Source organism: Synchiropus splendidus, chromosome 4 (assembly GCF_027744825.2).
Source record: "Synchiropus splendidus isolate RoL2022-P1 chromosome 4, RoL_Sspl_1.0, whole genome shotgun sequence".
NCBI classification, from domain to species: Eukaryota; Metazoa; Chordata; class Actinopteri; order Syngnathiformes; family Callionymidae; genus Synchiropus; species Synchiropus splendidus.
Genome location: NC_071337.1, coordinates 25,084,053 through 25,109,160, shown reverse-complemented (window position 1 = coordinate 25,109,160; position 25,108 = coordinate 25,084,053). Strand labels below are relative to the sequence as shown.

Below are 25,108 nucleotides of genomic sequence, written 5' to 3'. Positions count from 1 at the left end.
ATCTTCCCTCTGAGCCAGATTCCATTATGTGCGAGTGTGTGTGTGGATGCGTGCACGAGTGCGTGTGTGTTCTATTCATCCATTGAAACATTTTTCCACAAAGCTTCCAGAAGGATTCACTCAGATAATGAAACTACTTTCTAAAGACTTTTCCCATCCTGGTATCTTCCCTTAACCCCCGCATGTGCTACAGGCTGGATTTTTAATCTCTGGGATCATTTTGATCTCTTGAGTCATTCACTGTCATCATTTTGAATATTTCATTGCTCTTCTGCTGTGACTGCATTCCTATTTCTGCACTCTTTAATTTGTCTGCTCCCAGTATAGGTTTTATTTGCAGGCGTTGAGATGTTGATGGCCCATTCCAGGGTTGTAAATCACCTTGTGAAATGTATTTGAAGCTGCTCTGGCTCAATGATATGTGTGCACCTGAATTATTATCAAGATTTTATTGTCTTTTATTAGTCTCATGGTGTCTCGGTAGTCAACATTGTTTCTTTATAGATTGATATAAACGGCCAAGCCACTAATGTATGTGAACGTAGAAGAAACCTATTGAAGCTATGAATGCTCATTTAAGTGCTGTTTAAAACTCCATAACTTTAAGATGAATAAAGATTTCCGAGCCATTGAAGCTATGTATGGTAAGTCGACCTTTATTAACAAGCGTGACTGTCATCATGACTTAGCGCTCATATAGCTGTCATAACTGGATCTCCAAACAATAACTTGCAGTGACGATGACTATAACTCCTGAACGAGAAAAGTAACTTCAAAAGCTGTTTCTGAAAGTGAGGGCAGAAAAGCTCAAATTTACCAATGATGTATGGGATGTTCATGAGTAATCACTGTCAGTCACTGTAATGAAGTTAATAAATGAAACGCGCTGCTGCTGAGGCATTCACTGAATGAGGCGAGGAGAGAGTTGTGTTTTATTGTACCCTGATCTCCATGTCTCCAGGGTTTTTTTCTTTTATTTTTCGGGTTTTTAGTCGTCCTTTCAATATTTCCCATTTGTTTTAATGTGCTCGATCATGTGAAATTTCTGAAGACGTGGCAGCATTTGTTAAAGCCGTGTTGGTGCAACAACAAGCAGCTGAAAGCGAGCTAGAGAGCCAGCATGTCAAACATGGGTTGGACTGAACAAATCATCCTGTTGCAGGCAAATGTTTTCTTTACATGCACCGAGCCTGTCTGTGCCACTTTTGCATTCTGTGGAAATACAGGGTTAAATAGAAGGCTAGTTGGGCTCTGTTGTTTCACATTTGTTCATGAGAGTCTCACTGCTCAGTCCTACAACAGCAACCCAAATACATCTAGACATTACACTTGTCAGGTGGCAGAAAACCGGGTAATAAGAAGCTCGTGAAAGTTTGTTATTGTGAAGTACTTTAAATCCATCATCTCATTTTGCTTATTCTTGACATTTTATTGTTCTTAATGTGCTGTCAAATGTGAACAACTAAGTAGGTACCAAATATTAAAAAAATTAACACGCAGAAAGACACTCATAGCATATTTTTTAAAACAATTATTCAGCCATACAACCAATAAACCGAGGCAATGTGCGTATCTAGTAATCATAGATGTATAAGGCTTAAAATGCTAGATATTGGCTCCAGAAAATGACAGGTTTTATTTTGTGTCTTCTACTCCAACACTGACATTGAGTTGTGAGTTAGATTTGCTGCGCCATGTAGCATCAACTGCTTCCGTAGATCCTTTCCTGTTCACACACTTGATGATCTTAGTTGTGGTACAATCAAATGTCTCTTGAAGTTGGTAATGATTAACCTTTGAAATGGCTCCACGCTTTTAAGAATCAGAGAATTGTTTTCTTCTCTGGCAGGGAGCACTTCTGTTTCGCCTGGAGGCAGCCGCTCACCCATGTAGACAAAACACGTCGGCACTACTCTGAACACACGCAGCAGGCAGCAAAATCAAGAGAAAATGTGATGTAAATAGTTTCGGCCGCCTGAGACCCTTTGCTGCCTTTAAATCAAGCCGTGATTGGATTGAGGAAAGAAGCTCCAACAGACTCCTATTATCAGCCGCTGAGACGTGTGTGTGAGTTCTGTGTGTGTCCTGAGGCCACCTGATGGCTCTGCTGTGATGAGGATGAACAAATAGCCATTTACTTTCTTCTGAAGTAAATTGAAATGCTAAAAGAAATGGTAGATTTGATCACCTCGAGGACTCCCTCTTAAAATGCCCCGTGATGCAAATTGGCAGTGCAAGAGGCCTTTTATGTCGCAGAGTAGGTTACCATGGTGATGGACCCAAACTGTTTGATCTCCGTATCGCAGCACGAAATGATTTCTGCCAGGGGTGTCGATGCCTATTGAAATATCTGAGCCTATTTTAGAACCAAGTTGAATTTTGGCTAATAATCTTGAGTCGGATTGCAGTACTCTTGCTAATGATGAGACTTTCACATGCCTCAAGGCACGTTGTGCAATGCTTTCAAAAAGCATTTTAACCCTCAGGCACCTATTTAATATTTGCCTCTCTTTAGCCATTAAAGGCAGAAACGTCCAACTCACAATCAACAGCTATAACTTTTTGTTTTTTCAGTGTATGCATAAATCTCTTAATAACATATTCCTGCCAAACATTCAGTCCTTTGGGAGTTTAAACCTTTTAAAGTGTTATTGGTTGTTTATAAGACGAATTGCCTTTTTGTTTTTCTAAAATCGTTTGGACGAATGGGAATGGATTTTTAAGTCTGTCTTGGACATTATGTTTATTCTTTTCTGCTGGGCCAGATTTCAAGTGCTGTGTGCTCCTTGTGAGTCAAATTGGAGGAAGTGCTTGTTAAGAAGGTTTGTTAAGACGAAAAGTCTAAACAGAATGTGATATTACTTTCAAAATGCATAATGCGTAGTCATCACTAAGACCCTACCACAGAAGACTTCGACTTTTTGGTGTTTGTAATTTCCACTGCCTGTAGAAAGGCAAGGTTTCTATACTGTTGTTTTGGTAGAGCTGACATCCACTGTGAGCTTGGAATTGGTATTGCATTTGATTCGGAGACAGTCGTACATATTTCTCTGGTGGGTCACAAGTAAAATCTTGGTGGGCTGTTGTTTAACGGCTGAAGAAGCGGCTCCTCTCCCTTCTGTAATTAAAACAAAAGACCTGAAAGCAACATTTCCGCGGAATTAAGATACTCAAAGGAAACTTAACAGGGTTTTTTGGTATCCTCCAACAAATGGGTTGAGGGCTATTCCTAATCTGCACCTTCAAATTACCTCTGGGACCATCACTGCTGCTTATGTTACACTTGGTCCCATTAGATTAGCGTCATCAATGTATCGATCATATCTGCTCCGAACGTGGCAAGCGATCATTTTCATGAAGTAATTCTATTATTTTTAACACTATCCTCGCTGCGGCCTCTCTCTTGCTCCTTTTCCCCCTGGACCGGCTGGGATCAGGAGGATTACAAGGGTTTTATGTTACAGCAGGGAGAAAGATGAGGAGGAAGAGGCGAGATATACACTACTGGGGAGGGCAGTTGAAAAGGGGGGCAGGATGAAAAAAGGGGGAGGTGGTGACACACTTGTACTAGCCAGAGAGAAGGTATAATGGAAAGAAAAGCAGAAGGAGGAACTCCAGGGAATCTTGTTCTTTCCCTGAATGCTTTACTTACTTATTCACTTTCACCCTGCCCACAAAGCTGGTTCTGGTTTGTTTAGGAACACACACAAACACACACACACACTCCCCCGCAGGACGGAGAGCTCCTTATTACAGCAGTCAAGTGTGTTTCTGGACTGTCTATTCAGACTACAGATTAGAAACACAACACCAGACACACCCCTCGCTGGGAGAGCAGACACACACATATACACAAATGTACTAAGAACACACACTGTCTGAAACCTCCCAGGCGACTTGGCATTCCATATTTCATCACATTCAATTGTATTTGCATTGATGGATTGTCACCGGCATGTGCCTTTTCACCACATATCAGCATGCACTGTCGCTGAGGATTGATGGTGGAAGCTAATCTACATACTGGCCCAAGGAGTGACTGTCAGTCAGTTGGAGCCTGATCAAAATGAAGTTGAAGCAGCATATTACCTGCATTGGGATGTAATAGATTTCCATTTTATACTTCTGAGATGTTTAATGATCCTGTATGTCATATAAGCACTAAGATCTCATTTTTATAACTATATCTACTTAATGAAATAGGTACATCTGTCCAGAACTGAATTATTGCGAAATGACTAAATTTAAATGACCTTTTTTTGTAATGATAAATAGGGATGTGAAACACTGAATCAGCACTACAGGAAGTCTGAGTGAACCTTTTAATGGTGCCCTTATTGCTCCAAATACTTTGTTTTATTACCAAGAATCCTCATTCTCCCTGCACTTATGCATTAAAAATGCATTAAGAAAACCCCTACATTTCTTATTGCAACTGAATCTATTATAATGGGTTGGTTTCCAATCAACGTCAAGAAATGATTTGCATCTAATTCCGTCTTAAATGAGAAATGCCTCTGCAGTTAATCCATAGATTTGGGTGATTAAGCTGGGAAAATATTGTTTTTTTTTTAATAACAAATCCATCTGATGGATTCAGCTTGTTCGCTGTCTGGCGTGGATTACAGCGTCCTGTCCGTCTAAGCCGCTCAGATTTCTTGTGGCCTGTCGACTGATGTTAAAGAGATTTAATGAGGAGACAAGTGAATGTGCTCCGGCTTTTTCTTCAAACTCAACATTTTGCACTTTTAATGGAAGCCTGCAGCGCCCAGCAGAAGTGAGGAATTATATGCAACATTACCTCACTCTGGTTTTCTTCGTCGTAAGTCCACAAACCATTTTCGCAAAATCTGTTATTAACGTTCACATAGCTTTTTTTGCATATTCTTTTGCCTCACAATCACAAGGTTTAGATTCAGGGCAGATCAGCAATGGTCACAAAGTTCTGATTCATTTTCACTTCTGAGTTTTCTCCAAAGATGTAGTTGTTAGTTTGGTGTCCAATATAAATAGAATCTGATTATTATTTTTACTTTACCTTTTATATCATCGAGCCTCCATCACCAGACTTACGACAAAACGAAAGAAGAGTGTGAACCGCACGAGTGGGGGAAGCGAGTTAAAAGAATAAAAAGCCAAAGAGAGGAGAGGCTATTTGGATGTGTGTCAACTTCACGGCCACTGAACCTTTGTGCGTGTGTTTGTGTTGCTTGTGTGTTTGTCACCGAGGCCGAGGCAGTCTGCCATGCCTCAGCATGTTAATTATGTAAATTGGTCATTAGGAACCCTTATGGGGGCCAAGATGAAACACATACACACACACAAACACACACTGCAGCCGGCACATTTTAAGTAGGCACCAGGAGCAAAATTGGGTCAGTTGAGGGAAAAAAAAAAACTTTTCATTTTCTGACTTTTGGACAAAGAGTTTGGCCATTTAAGTGAGAGCTGAAATGGGGTTTTAGCCAAAGTATTTGGTGCTGTTGCCAGCAAAACCTGGAGGAGCAGCGATTGATTCAAATGTTAGTGGCACCATCGTATCTGTTTATCCACCTGGGACTTGTAGCCCATCCAAAACCCCTTAACAGATTGCAATACTTGGCAACGTGTACAGTGCCAAGAAAGATTTGACCCCTATAATGCGGCATAGTCCGTCGGTTTAAATAAAGGGCCTGGAATTGCAGATTGTCATTTGCTCCCTTATTTTCAGTCATTGTTAAGGTGACAGCTTAAAATCTCCACAAAGGTGTGTGAAAGTCTTTAAGTGAAACTTACATTTATTTTCCTGGCCTGTTTCAATTTTCTGTCTGTTAAGCACAGACCTGTGCTTCACCATGGCGCCGGCACGATGACAGGGCTCCATCTCTTGCCTCCAGCTGGTGCAGAATTTGGCAGCTGGGCTTGTAAATGGTCTGGATGGATGACCTCACACGGCCAGGTTTGCCATTCTAGTCCATTTTGGAGTAATACAGTGATATACTAATAATAGAATCATGCATGGTGGCTATGTAAATTCAAACCAGCAATAGAGCACACTTCACTTCAGTAGCCTCTTTTTTCCTTACATCTTCAACAACTGAGGCATCCATGCTCTGTTGTGTGTGGATGGGGATTGAAAAGAAGGTGAGCAGCAGCTCTATCAATGTCGGCGATGTTTTCATGCACAGAATAGTTGGTGCAGCAGCCTAGTTAAGCCACTTAAGTCCAGCTTCCGTCTGTGTTCCAATATAGTGTACATACAGAGTAAAGAATAAGTGTGACAGAGGTGACGCTGTGAGTCCTCCCGGTTCAACTGTTCAATATACAGCAACAGCTTGTTTAATTGAAGACCAGAGCTCGGAGATCGGAGCTATTTATTAACAGCATCACCGCCTTTCAGCCATCAAAATAGCGGAGTCATTACCTTCTAGAGTAACCCTTCATTAACAATCCTGTTGCCACCGACATGATTACCATGACTCCTCGTTTCTCGAGTGACTAAGTGAGTTGCGAAGTGATTTCAGTTTAGCTGGAAAACTTGTTGGGCTGTATTCTTTCACATCTTTGAGCATGAATTAAGGGAATGCCTTTAGACTCACATTACACTGTTAAATAATGCTGGTAGGAGAGAGTAGCAAAACTGCATGTCCAATCCTGCCCCATAGCTCACATGTTTCTTTTGTTTGAATGCAATTTTACTGACCACATTGTTATTTAAATATGTGTGGATAATCTGTTTAGCTTTATTCGTTTCATGTCTGGAAGACTGATCATTTCTTAGTCGTCAGCCATTTTTTCTGTCGCCTGTGACTTCAATATAGTTACTGCTGCCAAGGAGGGTTTTTTGTTTGTTTTCGCTGTTACTGATAGAAAATTGTATGATGCACCGTGCTTCGGAGAGACAAAAAAACTTACTCTTTAGATCAGAGAAGAGATATTTAGCTGAACTAAACCAATTCTTATGTGTATTAGCAATATATTAGTCTTCATTTAATCATTATGAAGTACTAATTAACATCTTGTTAAGCCAGACTGTAGTTTGACCTGGAATGGTCACTGAAAGTACCTTTTAAATAACACCATATTTACTTATTATTAACGGTAGCATAGCCAGTATGTGTTCCCCATGATCAAGTGTTGCTTAAATTTCGTCTGATTTTATTTTACAAACAATCATAGCATGGCAGACATCAGGTTTATAATGGTCGCTTCATGCTTGTTAGCAACATATTACATCATACATTACATACATTACCTCCCAGCAGTCGTGTGATGTCGATGTAATCTCCTTGAACCATTGACTCACATTGTGTAGACTTGCTCATGAGAATGCATGAGCTAATAACTGGACTATGTGAAGGTGGTTGTCCAAACCTGCACGTCTGCAGATCGGTACCATCGACTACACCACTGAAAACAGATTTGGTCCTTCAGTGCGGATGTCGACCAAGACTGAATGGTGATTTACGTTTGTGTCTTTGGTTCCTTCAGAGCTGTTGACATTTCAGTGCGGGCGAAGATAGATATTATTCACTCCTGGACTATGGTGCTTACATGCATTTACAAAATCTGACCCTTGCCGGCTTTTGGCAATAATTCAGGATTAGTTTGCTCAGCTGTCATGGAAACGCCATGTATGCAGTTGTTGTTGCTGCTTGTTGCACACTCAAATGATAAAAACGTCAGTAAAGCACCAACATTTTCAAACATTTTGAACGGCCAGTTGCATACTCCATGTCAGGTTGTAGAAAAAAAAAGATGAATAGATATCTAAAAACTTTTTCAGCACTTAGTCGTCCAGAAGACGGAGAAGAAGCTCACTTGGTATTGTCAGCGTTCGGTTGCAGGTTTTCCAAAAAGCCCTAATTGCCTTCCACCTAGATTTGTATCAATGAGGCCTGAAGTTGAGGAAAAGCAGTCTAATGTTGTTTTGACCACATTAGCTCTTTTAACACTGTGTAAGGAAGTAATTAGGCGCCTGCTGATTCCGGCGCTGAAGTCAATGCTGATTAATGGACCTGTCTTTGATGAATGCTTGACTCAATAGCTTCTTACAGCTGTTACCTTTCAGCTGAGAGCTGATATGAGTACACGCAGGTCTTCTGCGAGAAATGATGATTGAGATGCATCGATTGAACTTGATACTGTATGAGCACAACAGTGAAAAAACAGCATTGATGCAAGTGGAATCATGTCACCAGTCGTTGAGTTTCTTCCTGCACTGTTAAGTCCATCAGTCAGAAGCAGAAATAATTGTTACTGTACTAAATGGGTATTGTTTGAACTTCCAATAGCACTTTGACGGGTGCTTGTGACGTCTCAAATGTACAAACATGTTGATTGTTCTGTGGATTGGGTCTGTTAGCGCTGAGCTGTCTTCAGTGGTTAACAGCTCTGTCAGTAAGTAGCTGTTTTTGTGCCCAAGTTTGGGCGAAATTGATGTTTAAATGGATAACTAGCACGGGAGCATGCCAGATTTTGAAAAGTCAACAACATGCTGTTGTTTCCACATCTTAACAGGGCTGCATCGAGATGTTTACGTATAAGAAACGTCTTCCTACGATTCTAGGGTCCCATACCATGAGTGATAAGAGGGGTTCATTGGTTGATAGAAATATACATTTGATCAATAAAATCTGATGTTTCCAAATAGTGTTTGGTACGCTGTTTATTAAACTTTTCTTGAATTCAGAGACAACCTTTAAAACACGGTTTTCTTCGTCTCACTTTTATGCACCATGGTGCCAGCAATGATCACACAGCAGCTCTGACATCCTGGTTGTTCTGAACTGAGTTTGTCTCTGGCTTCCTTCATTCTTGAGAACCTCCAATGGCTCTTTCGAGTCTCCTAGCTTTCAGATTTTCAGACTGCAAGTTTCACCTCTTTCCGTCAATCTCCGCTCTGCCATTTCGTTTTTTCCGTCACTATTTATCACCCGCCAACTCTCTGATCCTCCCCCTTGCTGTCAGATGACATGAATGCTGGAAAAAAAAAACATCCTTGTCGGTTGATCACTATGTTTCTTCCCTGGTTGACTTCTCAGCCTCTAGTGTTAAATAATGCTGCTGCTGCTGCTGCAGAGTCCATGTAAGGACATGACCGATGTCTGTGTGGTCAGACTCTGTGAGCTGATGGACAAAAAGTGAAAGCAAAACCTTAACACTGGGAATGTTCCCCGTGTAAACAAATGTTGGAAGAACTCTGGTGGGAAAAGACCCCCACTGAGCCCCAGACAAGTTCTTTAAAACGACTTTCCACCTCTGACCCGAGCAGCATTGTCTCCTGTCTTTCAAGCACTTCAACAAGTTGGACTTCTTTGCAGGTCAGAAATCTTTTTCTTTGTTGTGAAGGATAGTTTAAGGTCATCTTTCATGAAGTTACTTGCCGTGTGGACATGAAAAGATGAGAGTTCCAACTCCCATTTGTAAAAATGACAAAAAAGTGATTAAATATACTGTGAAAGAAGTTCACAACAGTCTTCATCTTTTTAAGTACAGTCTCAACCATTTTCACATTTTTCAGGACTGGACAAAAAAGTTTTGCAGAATGACCAGTCTGCAAATTTCCATAATACTGTGATCGATTCTGTCAGTTCATTGATGGTAGCCAGACGTCTGCTTTGGTCTACCACTGATCTCTAGATCCACTTGCTTGGCATCTGAGCAGGAATCAGTGAGATTTTATTTCTTTAAATGTGCGCTACTCAATATTAACTGGAAACGAATGGTCTGCACAAATAACTCCAATAAATGAGCTGTTTTCTGTAGCAATTTCTGAGCATTTTTTATTTGTAACGAGACACGTATAGCATGTCCTTCGGAGTCACAGATGCACAGTGGGCTTGACTCTTTTCACTAAAGGATTCCATGAGTTATTATATTTGTCTGGCATGGTAGAAATGTGTATGCCTTTTGATTTCAGTCCTGCAGAAATCTTTTTTTTTTAAATAAAAGTGCATCAGATGAATGATGTTCATGTATGTACAACATGCCTCAATGATGTTTATTGTATTCAGGAAGTGACACTCTGTGTACTGCATCGTTGCTTTTAATTGAAACGCTCCCCCATCAAGTCCAAATCAATCGAGTTGCAGACTCCCCACGGAGCAAAGCTAATGAAAACTACATCTCATACACGCCAGTGAACACAAGATGGAGCTTTTAACTCCTCCACGAGGGAATACAAAATTAAGTCTTCATCAATTTAGTAAAGTTTTGGTTGTTGCCCGTGACAACACCCTCTGCTGATTCAACTGGTGAAAAAAACGCCTAAAAGTCAACTAGCGTCTCTGGGTTTATGATATTGTCAGGCAATTGATTCATTGACTTTCCACCAAAACTGTAGAACTACTCATGTTGGTACTGGCTGATGTGCCTGTATTTAGATGACCCGCCATTTGTGCCCTGCTGTGCCATAATGGACGGATGGATTGCTAAATGTTATCCCTTTCCCCGTGTTAGCTGGTGATGACACATTCAGGACTCTAAAAACAGAACCAACTTCAAATACATCAGCACAAGGTTTGGATTGAAATCAATAGTCTTTCGTTAATTTAAACATGACATTCTGTTCCGTGATTCATTTTTTTCAAAGCAATATAGACGTGAATGTTGTCGGTTTTTGCATTTGTCGCAACGTTTTTCGAAACATTGTTTCCATTGTGAAGTCAGTTTTCTTCCCTGTGTACAAATGCAAGAAAAGAAAATGTCCTTCACGAACCTCACCATCTTCACCACTGTCCTCTTCAACTCGCTATCTTTCCCTCTGATCCTCCTTATCCACCGCTCCCATCACCAACCTCTGTTCTCTTGGAAAACACAGTGAGAGAGCAGTGAGCACGAGGATGAGGCGGCACAATGAATTCTAGAAATCCACGAAAGAAAGATGAACGATAACAGGAGAGAAAAAAAAAAAGGGGTGACGACAGGTAGGAGACAAGCCGAAATTAAAACCCAGAGTGAATAAGAATTAAAGTTGGACAGGGTGAAAAGGGCGTTAAAGACAAGAGTGCATGAGGAGGGAAGATAAGGTTTCATGGGGAGAAAGGGTAAGTGGAGGGTGTAGAGGAGCGAAGTGATGGAAAGTTAATTAAATAAAAGCAGCTTTGGCGGATGAGATGAGGCCGATGTCGTACTTTTATTAAGAATCGGATATGATGGATGAGGCTGTTTCTTTGATTGATTAGAAATGTATTGTATATCATGTTTTACCATACGGTGGCTGTCGGCAGGTTTTTGATTTGTTCCTGCATGGCATCGACTTGTGAGAGCGTCAGGAAGGACTTCTCACACCTGCCTGCAGGCCTTCTCACCAATTTCAATGAAATCACTCACATATGCCTGGAGGTCCTCAAAACAAAAAAAGATGTATTTCATCAGCAAATTGTAGAAGGTATTTGTAGTTTGATGCTGGGTTTAGGAAGTAGATTTAAAACCAGTAGGCAGGCGCGTCTCTTTTGCGGTAAGCCATGTGACATTTTATGAACATATTTCTCCTGTGAATTTTTGGCTCTTTAAATTCTTCAGTTATATTTGTTTTCTTTTCTTACTTCAAATTAAAAGTGATACTTCAAATTAAAATTAAATTCCCATATAAACTGTAATTATACGAGTAGGGAGCCTAAGTCTCTTCCCTTCCGGTCGGTCCGTGGGAACCTAAGATCCAGAAAAAAAAAATGAATGGAAGTCTATGAGGAGATCAATGTTATTGTGTGGTGCACTTTGCCTCATGCCCTGTATCACACATATGCTTTACTTCAGTTTAAATTATTAAATGATGATGTGAGTTTCAACGACGCTTGTCGTGTAATTTCTGATTTATTTGCTTGTGAAAATAGGTAATTATTTGGACTTCAAATCAAACGTTGTGTATTTGAAACAACAGCAGAATCCCACTATTCTAAATTATCAAACAAAAGGTACAAAACTAAATGTACTAACCTATGAAAGGTAGAAGCTAGCAAAGATTAGCTGACATTGCTAAACACTTACCATGTCCCACATGCTGGCTCTCACTTGATCAACTATCTTGTGAGAGAAGGCGACTAGCATCGTAGTTCGCTACTACTTATCACACAAAACCTAAGGTAACTTTTGTAGCCAGTTGAAAAGTAGTGCTCTCTCAGTATTAGAATGACTCCCGTTCATATTTCAAGTTCATGTGAACTTAGGTCCTATGAGGCAGCGGTAGATGCGTGTGACTTGGGCTCCCCATAATGCCTATTTTGGATTGACGCTGACATGTGCGTCAAAGGTTCCTGAGCAGTACTCTAGAGATTAAACACTGTTAATATTTAATAGAATATTAACAATTTATTTAATATTTAAGTGTGCATAGTTCCAACAACGTCAACATCTTTTTCCATGATTTTGAAGTGATGCATTTTATTTTATTTTCAGGGTTTGAATACCACAAAATTAATATGTCATTATCGTATCTGCATCAAGACGTTCAATATTACTGAATCGACCATATCAATTCCCCCAGCACTGCTGGTGAGTGGGGGAAAGCTAGGGTCGCAGCAGACGTAGGTTTTGTTCTTGCACTTTATTGTACAGCTACGACCATGAAACCATCTGCCAACGCCAGATATCTGACTTCGTACATCCTTTTTATAGTTTTTTTTATTTTTCTGAAAAAAACGTTTTCGTCATATTGTTGTATTGTATCTATATCCAAATATCTGGCATGACTATTGAGACAGGAAATTTTGTCCAGCCCTACTGACAATAAATCGCTAGTGCCAGTCACCGGTAAAAAGACTCATGAGTTGTCTGACTCCTTGTGAGGACAAAGGATCATTGAAGCCAGATGATAAATCAAGTGATATGTGCCATTATAGTAATCTTTATATCTTTTATATGTACTGCTGGATTTAGATGGTGTTAGAGAAAGGCTTGCAATTGCCCGAAACGTATTACCGTAACTATATTTTCATCATTGTGTGTTCACTCACCAGCGCGTTCTCTCTCTTGCTCCATCTTCTAAATCATTCTGTGTGATTTATTGGGTCACTGGTTGTTAAAGCCAGAGTTCCAACCAGACCATAGTACATGTGTCAAGCCGAAAAGCGAGAAATGAAATGATGGAGAATAAATGTGAAAATAGGAGAATAAGGAGTCAAAGATGGGGTTACCTTCTCTGTCTGCTCTCCTGATGGGGATTTGGTGTGTGCTAGCATACATCCATATGGCCTGTGTGTTCTTATGTCTGCCAGGCTGGAGTGGAGGACCGTTGCTCTCCTCCCTCACATTACATATCTGTAAATCCAGATCATTCAGAAAATAATTATACCCTTCTGTGCTTTAATGAAGTCTAATCTGATGATGAAACAACCTGTTTTATTCTGTGTGAATCAGATCATTTTGACTTGGTCCCATTATCTGGGACAGACAGTCACTGCCCAATTCAAGAGTTTCATAGTCATTTTCTTGAGGAAAAGACTGTGTTTAGCTCTAGCGAGGATAGAATAGCCTTGTGTGAGAAGGATTTTTCTACTACATATCTGTATCCTACGGTAACATGATGTACTTGCAATTCCAATTCTTTGATGTATTAATTCATGGCTGACAGTTTTGCTCCACATCAACGCAACTGATGATTTAGCTGGACAAATGCAAATGTCCCTTTTCATTACATAAATGTTTCTTGCATGGTGTCTATCAATACGAAAACATTCCTCTGTTCTTCTGTAGATTAAAGCCTTCAAAACGACAGAACAGAAGAAGAGTGAGACTGTGGGTTCAAACCACTCAGGTGTAAAAGAAAAGAAGTGTTATCAGAGAAGCACAGAATATAAGTGTTGGCAGGAGGGATGATGGAAGTAAAAGCAGCAGATAGGGTTGGAGAAGAGAGTGGTCAAACCAGGAGGTTGGAATACAAGCTTTCTTGAACTGTGTCTCCTTTGTATTTAGTTATTGACTGGTTGGCTGAAGTAGCAGTTAGAAATGTTTGAGAGGAAGAAGCTCTTTGTCTGCCATCATAAACTGATCTGAGTATTATGGTTAAGCTGCATCTCATATTTATTATTAAAAAAAACTGCATCGTTTCATCTGTCCTTTCAGTTCTGTCTGTCAAGAGGAATCAATTTTTATCCGCCGTCTCTGTTCCCTGGAGACAGTTTGGTTCATGAGAGCCTTCCACCTGCCAGTCAACCTGCTAATGCTGCTTACTGTATGTTCAGAGTGTTGTGTTGTAATCTTAAGAAGTGTGGCACTAAATAAGATACAGAAATGTAATGTTTGTATGAGGGCAAAGAAAGACGAATGTTTTTATTGTAAATATGTATTGGACGTATGTGAAGCCATGTCCTGGACGGCTTCTACATTTGCCTGAGCTTATCTTAAGGTCTGTGGCTCCTGTAGTGCAGAGACCTCATTGAAGCAGGTCATGTTATTCTAGTAATTGACTTTATTTGGCCCAGCTGGTTCTTCGGGTGAGGTCCATGCTTGGAGTTAACTTATCCTTACTTGCTATTGGTTCACCCTAGGGATGGGCGATATGGACAAAAAAGCGATAGATGTTGTAATTTCGGCAATGACGATAATTATCATGATAAATACATTTTCAGTCTATTCCATGTGTTGGACACACCACAGTCTTTCTTGAAAGTGTTTTATGATGAAACTCATCGTTTCGCTCCAACATCATTGTTTATGTTTAATTATAATACTTAAGTGTAGAGATGAGAAATTCAACGTTTCACGTCTCTGGTAGACGCCGCTGGTGTCTGACAGACTGCTCTGCTAGCTTTATTTAAACTGAGCCGTCTGTCTGCTGTATCTCATGTATCTTAAAAGTTTACTTATGATGGACCAGTCTGGACACATTTCCTCGATGCTGTTGAAGAAGTATTAGGAATAATTTGAATAAATGATCATTTAGTCATATTCTATTCTCCAAATCATTAGACAAACAGTCTTCAACCCTTTCACAATTCCCTCTCCTAAAATGGTTGTTTTTCATTGCCTCATTGAAGATTTCACGAATGCTTTAACCATTTTAGAATTTGTTGATGGTCCCTAACTGATGCCGGGTCGGCGCATTAGCGCTCCCTGAGAGAATGTGTCCGCATTCAGTGCACCCTACTGGGGACGCGTAAGAGACCGGCGCCATTACTGGAGTGGAGGTCCGTCCAATATCCATATCCATATTTTCACCACGCCGTTTCGCAGAGGCGCCAGTACAGCAGGAGACCTGCATGTGTTGATGTGAACCAAGGCAGACGACTGCAGGTGCAGAGCTGGAGAGCGCAGCGTGCCGTCACGGTCTCGTCGTGTTAACGTGTGTAAGTCCATTGCACTGAGTGAGCCACGTGTTTATCGAATTGGTATATCGTGTACGATAAGTTATCGCCCATCCCTAGTTCACACCTTCTGGACCTGAAGCTTGGAACAAGGGTTTCATTGGGAGAGGTGTGGAGCCTACTTGGGCGGGGAGAGTCAATCATATTGTCATTCTCATTCTCAGATGCGAGGCAGAGCGTCGGTGTGGATGAGCCAATAGCAAAGCCTGTTGGAGGGCTTCACTCGTATTCATAGAAAGTTACATTCAGGTAACTACTATTTTCTATTAAAACGTCTAGGCTTGTTTGGAAACGGGGTGACTGAAAAGTGATTTGATTTTTGGCGGTGTTATGAATGTCTTAAAAGATTTCTATGAAGTTGCACTGCTGCGCTCTTGGTGACCATCTCTGGCTTCAAAAAAACGTCATTAGGGATGTCTCAATACCGATGCCAGCCAACCGCATGTGACAGTCCCAAGTTTGTTGCAGAAATGAGCTCGGGTGTGTGTACACTCTTGCTAATAAAACTACGAAGGACAGCCATAGTGTTTACTGTAGTCAACCCGATTTCTACTACCGAAGATTTCTACTATTAATTTGTATTGTTGTGGTGGGAGTTCTTCTCCACAGGCCTCCTGTCTGTGTTGTAGATACCTATTTACCTGCTGTCATTGGGCACATCGGAAATGATATTAATACAATAAATGTAGGTCAGTAATTTTGTCTAAAATCGTTGGCACCATTGAGTAGTTCAGCTTTACTGATTTCCTTTCCTTACCAATGAGGATTCATGCAAATCAGAATGGTATATTGTAAGTAGTATTTAGTGAGGTATTTAACCCAAATTCCATCAAATGGGGAGCTATAGAATTCCCATGTGCTTTCTCTAACTGAGAGCTGTGGAATGTCACCTTTGAAGGTGTCTGATATAGTTGTTTAAAAGGTAGTGTGTGAGCGCTTAGTGGAGGAGAGATTCCGTATTGGAGACAATCTGCAGATAACATGGCACAGTAATGGTATAATATATGAAATCCTCAGCAGGAAAGTAATATCCAGCTGTTATCATCTGCCAAGTCGTCCAGGAGAAATGAAGGGGAAGCGTTATATTAAAAGACCCCGTGGCGTCATACTGAAATGTATTTAATAGTGAAAGTTCAACTCCTGCCATTTAAACAGAATCCTCTGTGCTCATTTTCTCATTAAAGCCTATCACAGGGAACAATCCAATTCCTTTGGAACCGAGACGTCAGAGTTCAGCTGCATCAAAACTGTGATAAATAGTCTTTTATCAGTCTAACCATTATTGATTTTTCAGTCCATTGTGACATGAAATCAATTGCATAAACTCCGTATACACATAAACATTTTGCAATTTTGTCTGATTCTTTGGTAGCCTTTTTTACAGCTGCAACCTCCAATAGCTTTTACCTGTGTGTGACTGTCCGATGATATTTAACTTCTTCAACCTTTTGTGATTGATATTGAAATTTTTGGCTGCATTTTAAACGTGCTGTTCAAAAGATAAAAATAAAAACCTGAAGATATTTATTTATTAGCTTATTTGAGTCATTAAAGGGGTTGGGAATTTCCATTTTCTACTTACACCCTTGGAAAAATCTGGTGGTCATTTAGTTAGGACGAATATTCAGACACATAAAGTGGGATTGCCAGTGACTAAGAATTCCTCTGGTCGCGACTCAGTCTGCTATTGTTGTGAGAAGTTCACTGACTTCTTCTCCTCACTTGGCTGCCAGCATTCCACGCTCTGCCATCTGGCGTTTGTCATTCTCTGCAGCTCTATCACTAACCTTGCAGACTCTCGACAAAATCCCATGTTGCTTCATATTTAATTCATATTTGATGAAGTATGTTTTTCTGCCTCTTGCTGTGTCCACAGCTCCACTGCCTCTTCCCTCACGGTCAATTGTCGCCTTCCTTACGTCGCTCCTGCGTTTCATGTCGGCACCCCCTTGTCGGTTTTGTCCCCAAGTGCTAGTGTTCAAAAACAACTGTTGAATACCCCCCTCCTCTTCTACTCCTTCTCATCCACCTCTCATTTTCAAAAAAGATACTTACTGTCCTCGCTTTTCAGCCTCACCACTGAGTGTTAAAACCCCACGTTTTTGATGTAGTCATTTTGGTCAATGTTTACACCGAGTACCTGATCTGCATTAGCTCATGCAAATACCGCCACGTTTGGATCAAGTATATATAGTAAAATTCAAAGTGTATTTTGAAGGACACATGAATAGTTTGTTTTAATCAAAACTATTTGGATGCAATTTTAAAAATGCCTCTTCAGTTTCGCTGCCGTTTTTATCCTATTAATGAAAACAATCACTCTTTTTTCTTACTTGTTACCACACGTGCTGTCGACAAACACGCCCACACAGTTCACAGTGTGACTGTAATGACCTGCTCTCGCCTCTGCAGTCCCTCTTTTGACAAAAATACACCACTGTGTGTTTGTTTGTAGTACACACAAGCTAGTGAGATAACGAAGGCATTTTGGCAGGGAAAAAAGAAGAAGATCTACATTGAAAGCATGCATTTAGTTATGACCTGTTTAGTATTTTAGTACTTCTATACTTGAAGCTGCCTTGAAGTTTTCAGTGTCGAAGTTACTCTCCAGCTGCTAATGTTTGCCTCCTTATCAGCGTGTATGTGTGCGTGTGTGTCAGCAGCGTTTTCCTGCTCTCCCACAGCTAAATACCTCAGCGTTACTGGCGACAAGCCCGCAGTGTGAAGCAAATGAGATTACAAGACATGGGGGTCTGAGGGGAAATGAGTGGGGGCATTTTTTTAAACTTCTGTTGTTATTGTATGTGGACCAAAGTTTGGTTGATCCCCGTTTGAATGTAGAAAGTCTTAAACCGGTTAAACACATGAACACAGAAGTAAACAGGCAACAATAGAATGGTTTTATGGCGCCCTTGAGGGACATCATCCTGGCTATTTCATAATCCAGCACAGCCAGATCCAGAAAGCCAAAAGTATGATAACATCTGTGAGAAGCAGTGATGCAATCCTCCCCTCTTGCGGTGTCAAATGCAGTCATGCACGGGGCCGAAATTCTACCTCCAGTCCAAGTTGCAGGTAGAACAATGTATATGGTGATATGAAGGCCTTTCCACAGGGAATAAAACTCTTCACAGTATTCCCTCTCCATTTCTATTACTAAAGGCTAATTTTAGCATTCACCTTCTCTTGTGTAAAAATGGAATCCATCCATCTGCTCGCAACAAGTTTCCTCATTAATTGTTGACATTAATAATCGATGTTTTCCTGGAAGCAGCCTGTCTAGCAGCATGGCACAATGGGTGGTGATATCAACATACATTGTAGGTGATCTTATTTATGGTAAGTCCAGATATGTCTTGTGCTCCCGTCTCCAAACATGATGAATGTCAAACCTGGAGGTGGATCGTTGGCATGACGTCCTTCTGAGGCACTTCACATCTACCACTTCTTATTAATGTCAGAGTGTTTTGGGGTGCACAGGGGCCCCTCAGACTTGAGCAAGCAATATCAGCCGCAGTGTGGGATTCAGTCACACGTCCCCTCGACTTTGACTTGCACAAACTGAGCCTCACACTCTCCTTTCTCTCCCCCTAAACTGTTTTCACCTCGTCGTTCCGTATTCTCAAAGCGCCACTCTGTGGTTCCCACAGTGTCTGGGTCTAATCACCGCTCCATATTGTAACAGGAGATTAGCGCTGCTCAGCTAAAAATCACAATCTGCCCAGTCAGATAGCTCAGTCTGGACAACACACACACACACAGGCACACTCACACTCACATACAGAGCCGTAGCTACATTATAGCTAAGTGCTACCTGCAGCGCCGCAGACGAATTTCTCTATAATTGGTGTCTTCTCTGTATTATCAGACTTCACAGCAGCCCTTTCTAATTAGTGGGACGGTCTAATAACTGCAGGGCGACACTTTAGGACCACATAATGATGCTCTGCTGAGTGGACCATTGTCTTCACTCACTGCTACTCTCACAGGGGACATCACCGCTCTCCAACACGTGATCGCAGGAATGGAGCATTTAGACTTAGACTTAGACTTAGACTTAGACTAGACTTTATTAATCGCTTTGGGATGACTCCCTCCAGGACATTTACATTTTCAGCAGCAATAGAGGCAAGAAAGGACATGCAGTCAGGAAGAGCATCACACAGAGAATAAAAAATAATAATAATACTAATAACCTAAAAAATTAAAAAAATAATAAAAAGTTTAAATTAAACTAGATTCAAATATGTTATTGCACCCGAGAGACGGGTATTGCACATTGAACAAGTGTCATTTACTTAGCTTTGTGTTCAAGTTTTTCCCAGAGCTGTGTTATTTAATAACAACTTCTGCTACTTCGTGCACCATGTCTTTCTTACCAAGATAAGAAGTAGACATATTAACCAGATAAATAGCCGAATGTCACGGTGACAACACGTGCACAGATGTGAGACAGGTCCTGCAGGTGCTTGAATTTTAATTCCCTGTAATCCTCTCCACTTCCTCAGCTCAACAGTGAGTTCTCACAGGTGTGTGTTGACCATTTCCACAACGCTTAAGTGGATTATTGCTTTCTCAGTATGAAGTTGGTTCGTGTGAACAAACAGTTTAGACAGTCTTTCATAACTGGATTTGTGCATTCAGCTAGCTTTGGATATGGTCGTGAATGTTTTCGCAAAGCTTGTGCAATTGGTTTTCTTTTGTACCTGAACACCTTCTTTGTCCTCCAAATGTTCTTGGTATCCAAATGCTTCAATGTCGGACTAATAAAAAGTAAAATGTCTCTCCTTGTAACACAAGTGACACACCTCTCTATCCTCCTTCAAACACAAACATAGTCAGTCGACACTCAATTTTTCTCTTAATCTGGGATGAACCTTTTGGAGTCATAATCTCAGATGCTATAACTGCTGGGTCTTGCCATCTAGTGGTAGGAGACTATCACCTAGTGGGTCTAGTCGATTCCGATTTTTGGTCGACATATGCAGTTTATTTTTAGCCAAGATCCTCAATTCGTGTCCTTTAACCCCATCAGCTGCTTCAAAGTCACACTCAGAAATAACTGTCCTTGAGTCTATTGAATATCATCAGTCATCGAGGGAATATGTTTGCTGTCCTGGCTGATGATTAATGGAAACAATCTGAGGGCGTTCTGGTGGGTTAAGGGGTTGAAAGTCTAAAAGATTTCATTCCCAGCGGTCCTCTCCGAACCAAACTTGGAAAGCTAATCAGCTGGACTTGACTCGATTCTTACATCAAGTGGAATACTTTGCCTTAGTGATGGGACAGTGGAGCAAGAGACAAAGTGTGACGCTACAGTTTCTCATGCGATTTGTTTACTCCTCTGGCTTCTTTGGAAAAGACTCCAAGGATAATTGGAGGCTTTAATGGCACTGCCTTTAAGGAACTTCATATGAAGCCATTACTCATGGGTCACTATTTCTGCGGTGAAATGAGTTTCACTTCCAAGCTATTTTGTAAGGTCTTGGGTGCAGGCGTATCCCAGAATGCTTTCTGCTGTTCAGTTACTTGGCACAAGCCCCTCTGTCTCTGACACATCGTTTATTCTGCTTTTATCTCGCCGTTGCTCATAAATGCTCGCTGATATTTCAGGGAATCTTTGTTGTTGCCATCGCGTCGTCTCTTCTGACTCCGCTGATCCACTTTTGTGCTTGCACACAAACGAAATAAGTTTGGCGGCTTTGATGTACAGTACAGGCCGCACTTTATTATGTGGAGCTTTTGAGTTGAATCACTTCAGCATTTTCCTCACGCCGCAAATGAAGCATCTCCACACTGCTTCCTTTAATGGCACCAGCCATTCCTCCTGGCTTGTGTTTGGAACGTAGCATTGATTTCTGAAACCCACCGAACAGGTATTCCTTTTTTTGCTCTCGGCCATCCCTCCTACAGAGTTGGCTGTTTTCCTCAGCCGTCATTCAATCTGCCTCAGTCATGTTTCACTACAATACCTTTTTGTTTTGTTTTTTCAGCTCTCCCGACAGTAATTACTGGATGCTTTGGGTGTGTCTAAACAAAAGGACATTAATCCATCAAATAAAATGAAAATTCCTGTTTTATATTGGTATAATCAACAGATTAAACAATCTGATGGAAATGAAACAAATGGAACACTGTTGAAAATCAGTCATTTATAATGCTGGACGCAACATAAATTTGCACTTTTCACAAAATTGGTCCCAATTACAGTAAACGTCGGTCGCCAATACAGTACTTTCCCTTTCATTTCTTCTGTCTTTTGGCATTTTCCTCAGCAAGTCAACCTCCTTCACCTGAATTTTTCTTGACCATCCTCCCTGGCATTTTCTTTTATCACACCTACCAATCTCACTGGTTGTCTTTCTTCTCTTCTTTTATCTGCCACCTCATTTTACAGCATGTCTCATGTCTCCGCTCTCCTTGTGTCTGAACCGTGAGAGTCTGGCCTCCTTTTCCTCGGTCTCCCCTGATCCTCTAATCTTGTCTGTAATAATTTCAAATGAAAACCTGAGTATCTTCAACTCAGACAACTTCTTGTCTTTGCGTCAGAGCTAGTCTCTCTAAACCATATTTTTTGCAGATCTCACTACTGTCCTATAGCACTTCCCTTTCACTATGGCTGCTGCTCTTCTGTCACAGACCACACTATATAGTCCTTTCATGGTATATATAATTTTTTTATTTCTCCAATTAACATTTTAGTTTGCTCCATGTAGATCTTTGTCTGTAAATGTTTCCTTCAACATCCAGGAAATACTGTTGCTTTGTGAATGTCTGCAGAGATGGTATTCCATTTATGCACGTCTGCTTTATGTGGCGGTCGCCTTTATGAACTGATCTTAAGCTTGTAATGTTCTGCTATCAAGCACCAGTTGCTCATGCATTCATTAGCGCTCAGGAAGACAAGGTGACGCACCACAAACCTGAGAAGAGCGAGACTACAGGTCTGATTTCCGTCTCACTTGAATCAACATCCAGCTCTTTTAGGTGGTCAGCCATTAATTTTCGCTCGAGAACATGGGCTCAGTGGTTGACCTGTCGGAGTTCTGTCTGGTGAAACGGTCACCCAGCAGGACCGCTGCAATCTCAGGAGGCCGGCTGTTGTGTGTGTTGATAAGGAAGGGTGTATGGATGGATAAGCATGCGGTAATAAAAGCAGCCTGACACTGTTATGGCTGAATGATTCGGGCTTTAGCCACCGTGAAGCTCCATCATCACCTCTGCCAAGTGCTGCTGCTCTCAGACACAAGCAGCTGTGCACCCAGTGGACTAAACATCGGCAACATCTGCTTCACACTGAGGTTCATTTCCTGCTGCATAATTCACACCGCTACTACTGGTGTTCTTATGTAGCCCATTTCCGCCATCCCTGCAAAACCGTAAATCATAGATTCAAGCGCTAAATGAAGCCTTTTGTCACTCGGTTGAATTTCAAATATTCACGTACTTAAATTTAATGTTTTTACCTGATATTTTGTTTCAACACATTAAATTCCAATATGATCTTTTTAAAATTCATGACCAGAAATATAACTTGATGCTTTGATCCAAGGCCCTTGGGTGGGTCCCTTCTGGTTCTTCAGTCGAGACACTGCCTTTTCCGTCAGGCTTCATAGACTCCGTAACAGTGCACCAGAGGACATCTGATACCTATGAAACACTCTTGCGTTTACATAATATTGTTCTGTTTTCCTACTAACTTCTTCAGTTCTTTAAAAGTGTTCAGAAAGATGCTATTGTGTTTTACTGCAGTGTATTATTGTTGTATTACTACTGAAAATCAGAAATGAGTTGCCAACCTGTCGCAGAAAATTCCAAAGACTCCTTTTCTTGCCATAAACACCGAGCTGTTTTTTAGTCTTGGATTAAGTCCCTCTTGCACCAGGAAAATGCCTTTCTCCTTGAGCTCCTTCTTTGAATAATCCATGTCAGTGCACCTGCTATTTTTATGAATGCACCTTTCGCACACATAAAGCCAAGAGGGCATTTTATTCCCAAAGATTAGTGTGTATTTTGGACCAAAAGAAGTTGATTTGCATGCTGAACTTGTCTTCCTCTCATTTCTCCTCCCAATGGGTCAGGAGAGGATGATTATGACTACTGCCTCACGTAGACTGGAAATGCGCTGTGATGAAGATGGCTTGTGTTTACATTATTCATGTTGTGCAGAAAAATGTGAAACAGATGAAGCGTGCTGTTGTTTTCTGACCTTGTTGACCCATCGTTATATTCGTTTGCATACAGGGTGGTTTAATGCCCAAGGGGAAACAATCGGCTCCGTGCCAGAACTTCTGTAAAAGGAAAGTTGTGCCACACGCATCACATTAGACGTCCATCGTCTCATCTTGAGTGTTTGAGATGAATCATAGTTGGGTATAATTCCGTCCGAACAAGTGTGGTGTTGTTATCAAAGAGCACTTCTAGAATAGAATTTCCTGTCACTGTGCAACTTTATGCCACTGTTTCAAAGTCTCCTGGCCGAAACCCTGCAAATATACTAGTCCTTTTTAGTTGGCAGTAATCAATTACATTTGTACTAACCGTATTATAAATCTTCAATGTGGGAAGTCTAACTTTTAAAGCAGTAATACCACATCTTTAAAGGTCCACTGATCAATCCAGGGTCACCCCAGCGCTTTAACCATAGGGGCCGGTAGCCTCGGCTTTTGACACTCTACGCTGAGTGTGACTCGCAATTGACAGCATTACTTTCTTGTCAGTCAAGGAGGAGGACTCCTTGAGGAACACTGCTACGGAGGACATTTTGGGATGTAATGACACTTTGCCTCTTTTCTCTTTTCGTATTGTTTGGGTCGCCCTCCTGACTTCTTACAAAATGAAGAATCATTCAGGACAGAATATAATATAAGGAGAGCTACTAGTGGAACCACAATCGGTCAAAGCCAAACGATATGAAGTTTAAAAATAAGTGCTTACTGGTTTCCTTCCGCTAGGGCTCATCGCTGTGCAAAGCTTGTTAACATACTAATATGTGTTTTACTCATAACTGGTACCAACGTGATTTTCTAATCTCACATCCCAAGTTCAAACTGAGTTCACCTTGATAGAAGTCTAAAAATGCATGTCATATTTTCAGCTGCTCATATCCTCCTGTCTTTCATCATAAAGTCTTCCCTCAGTGTCCAACATTATCTTTGTACTTATTATCTCACACTTTTAATTGTTGCACGTCATCTCTCCCTAAACGGGTCGCTTTTCCTGATGTCAATGCTGACTTCAATGGGCACATCCGAAGATCATCATCACGTTTGCAAATTTCACAATCCTTTGATCTGAGTCAGGCTAATTCTTGCCAAGGCAGGTTAGTCGTCCAGCAGGTCGAATTCTGCAGGGATTTGGGGGAAATATTGCAGTGTCTGGATTTTAATGATTGTGTTGGGTTCCAACGGCCGCCCGAGTTACATCTGTGTTTTAATATGCCAAGAACAAAAAGAAAAGAAAGCAAGGCTCTGAGTCTGTCTCAGTCTTTGGGTCTGTAATCAGGCTTCCAGCTCACGATCCTTTAATCTGATTCGAAGCGAAGGCTTCGCCGATTTCTTCGGGCAGCAACGAAACATCTTTCGCTGTTGAAACGCAGACGGCCAATTTAGAGATCCTCTCTGTACATTGCTAAGTTGGTCTGTTTCTGCGAGGAATATCAGCAGATCAAAGGTGTTTCGGAAACATAATTCATGATGGACATGAAAGTTTGAAACATTTGGAGAGAATTATTTCAAAAAATAAAGAATAAAACGTAGACAGGCGACGTGGTCCATTTCCACTTCCACACTCTGCTCTTGTCGTTATTTGATATGACTTTAACA

The 25,108-nt window shown here is 41.0% G+C and overlaps 1 protein-coding gene across 7 annotated transcripts in view; it reads left to right on the top strand.

Annotated features, from left to right (window-relative positions):
- The window catches only part of plxnb2a.1 (plexin b2a, tandem duplicate 1), a 130,530-nt gene that overhangs the window by 74,639 nt on the left and 30,783 nt on the right, over positions 1-25,108 (top strand). For 2 of the 7 annotated variants that reach the window (XM_053863935.1, XM_053863932.1), the window contains one exon: positions 15,449-15,533. The exons of 4 other annotated variants lie outside the window; for them this stretch is intronic. The gene's annotated coding sequence lies outside the window, so the exon portion shown is untranslated. Of the gene's footprint in view, positions 1-15,448; positions 15,534-22,142; positions 22,229-25,108 lie in introns of those variants that run through there. One more of the 7 variants, XM_053863937.1, reaches the window with a different exon arrangement.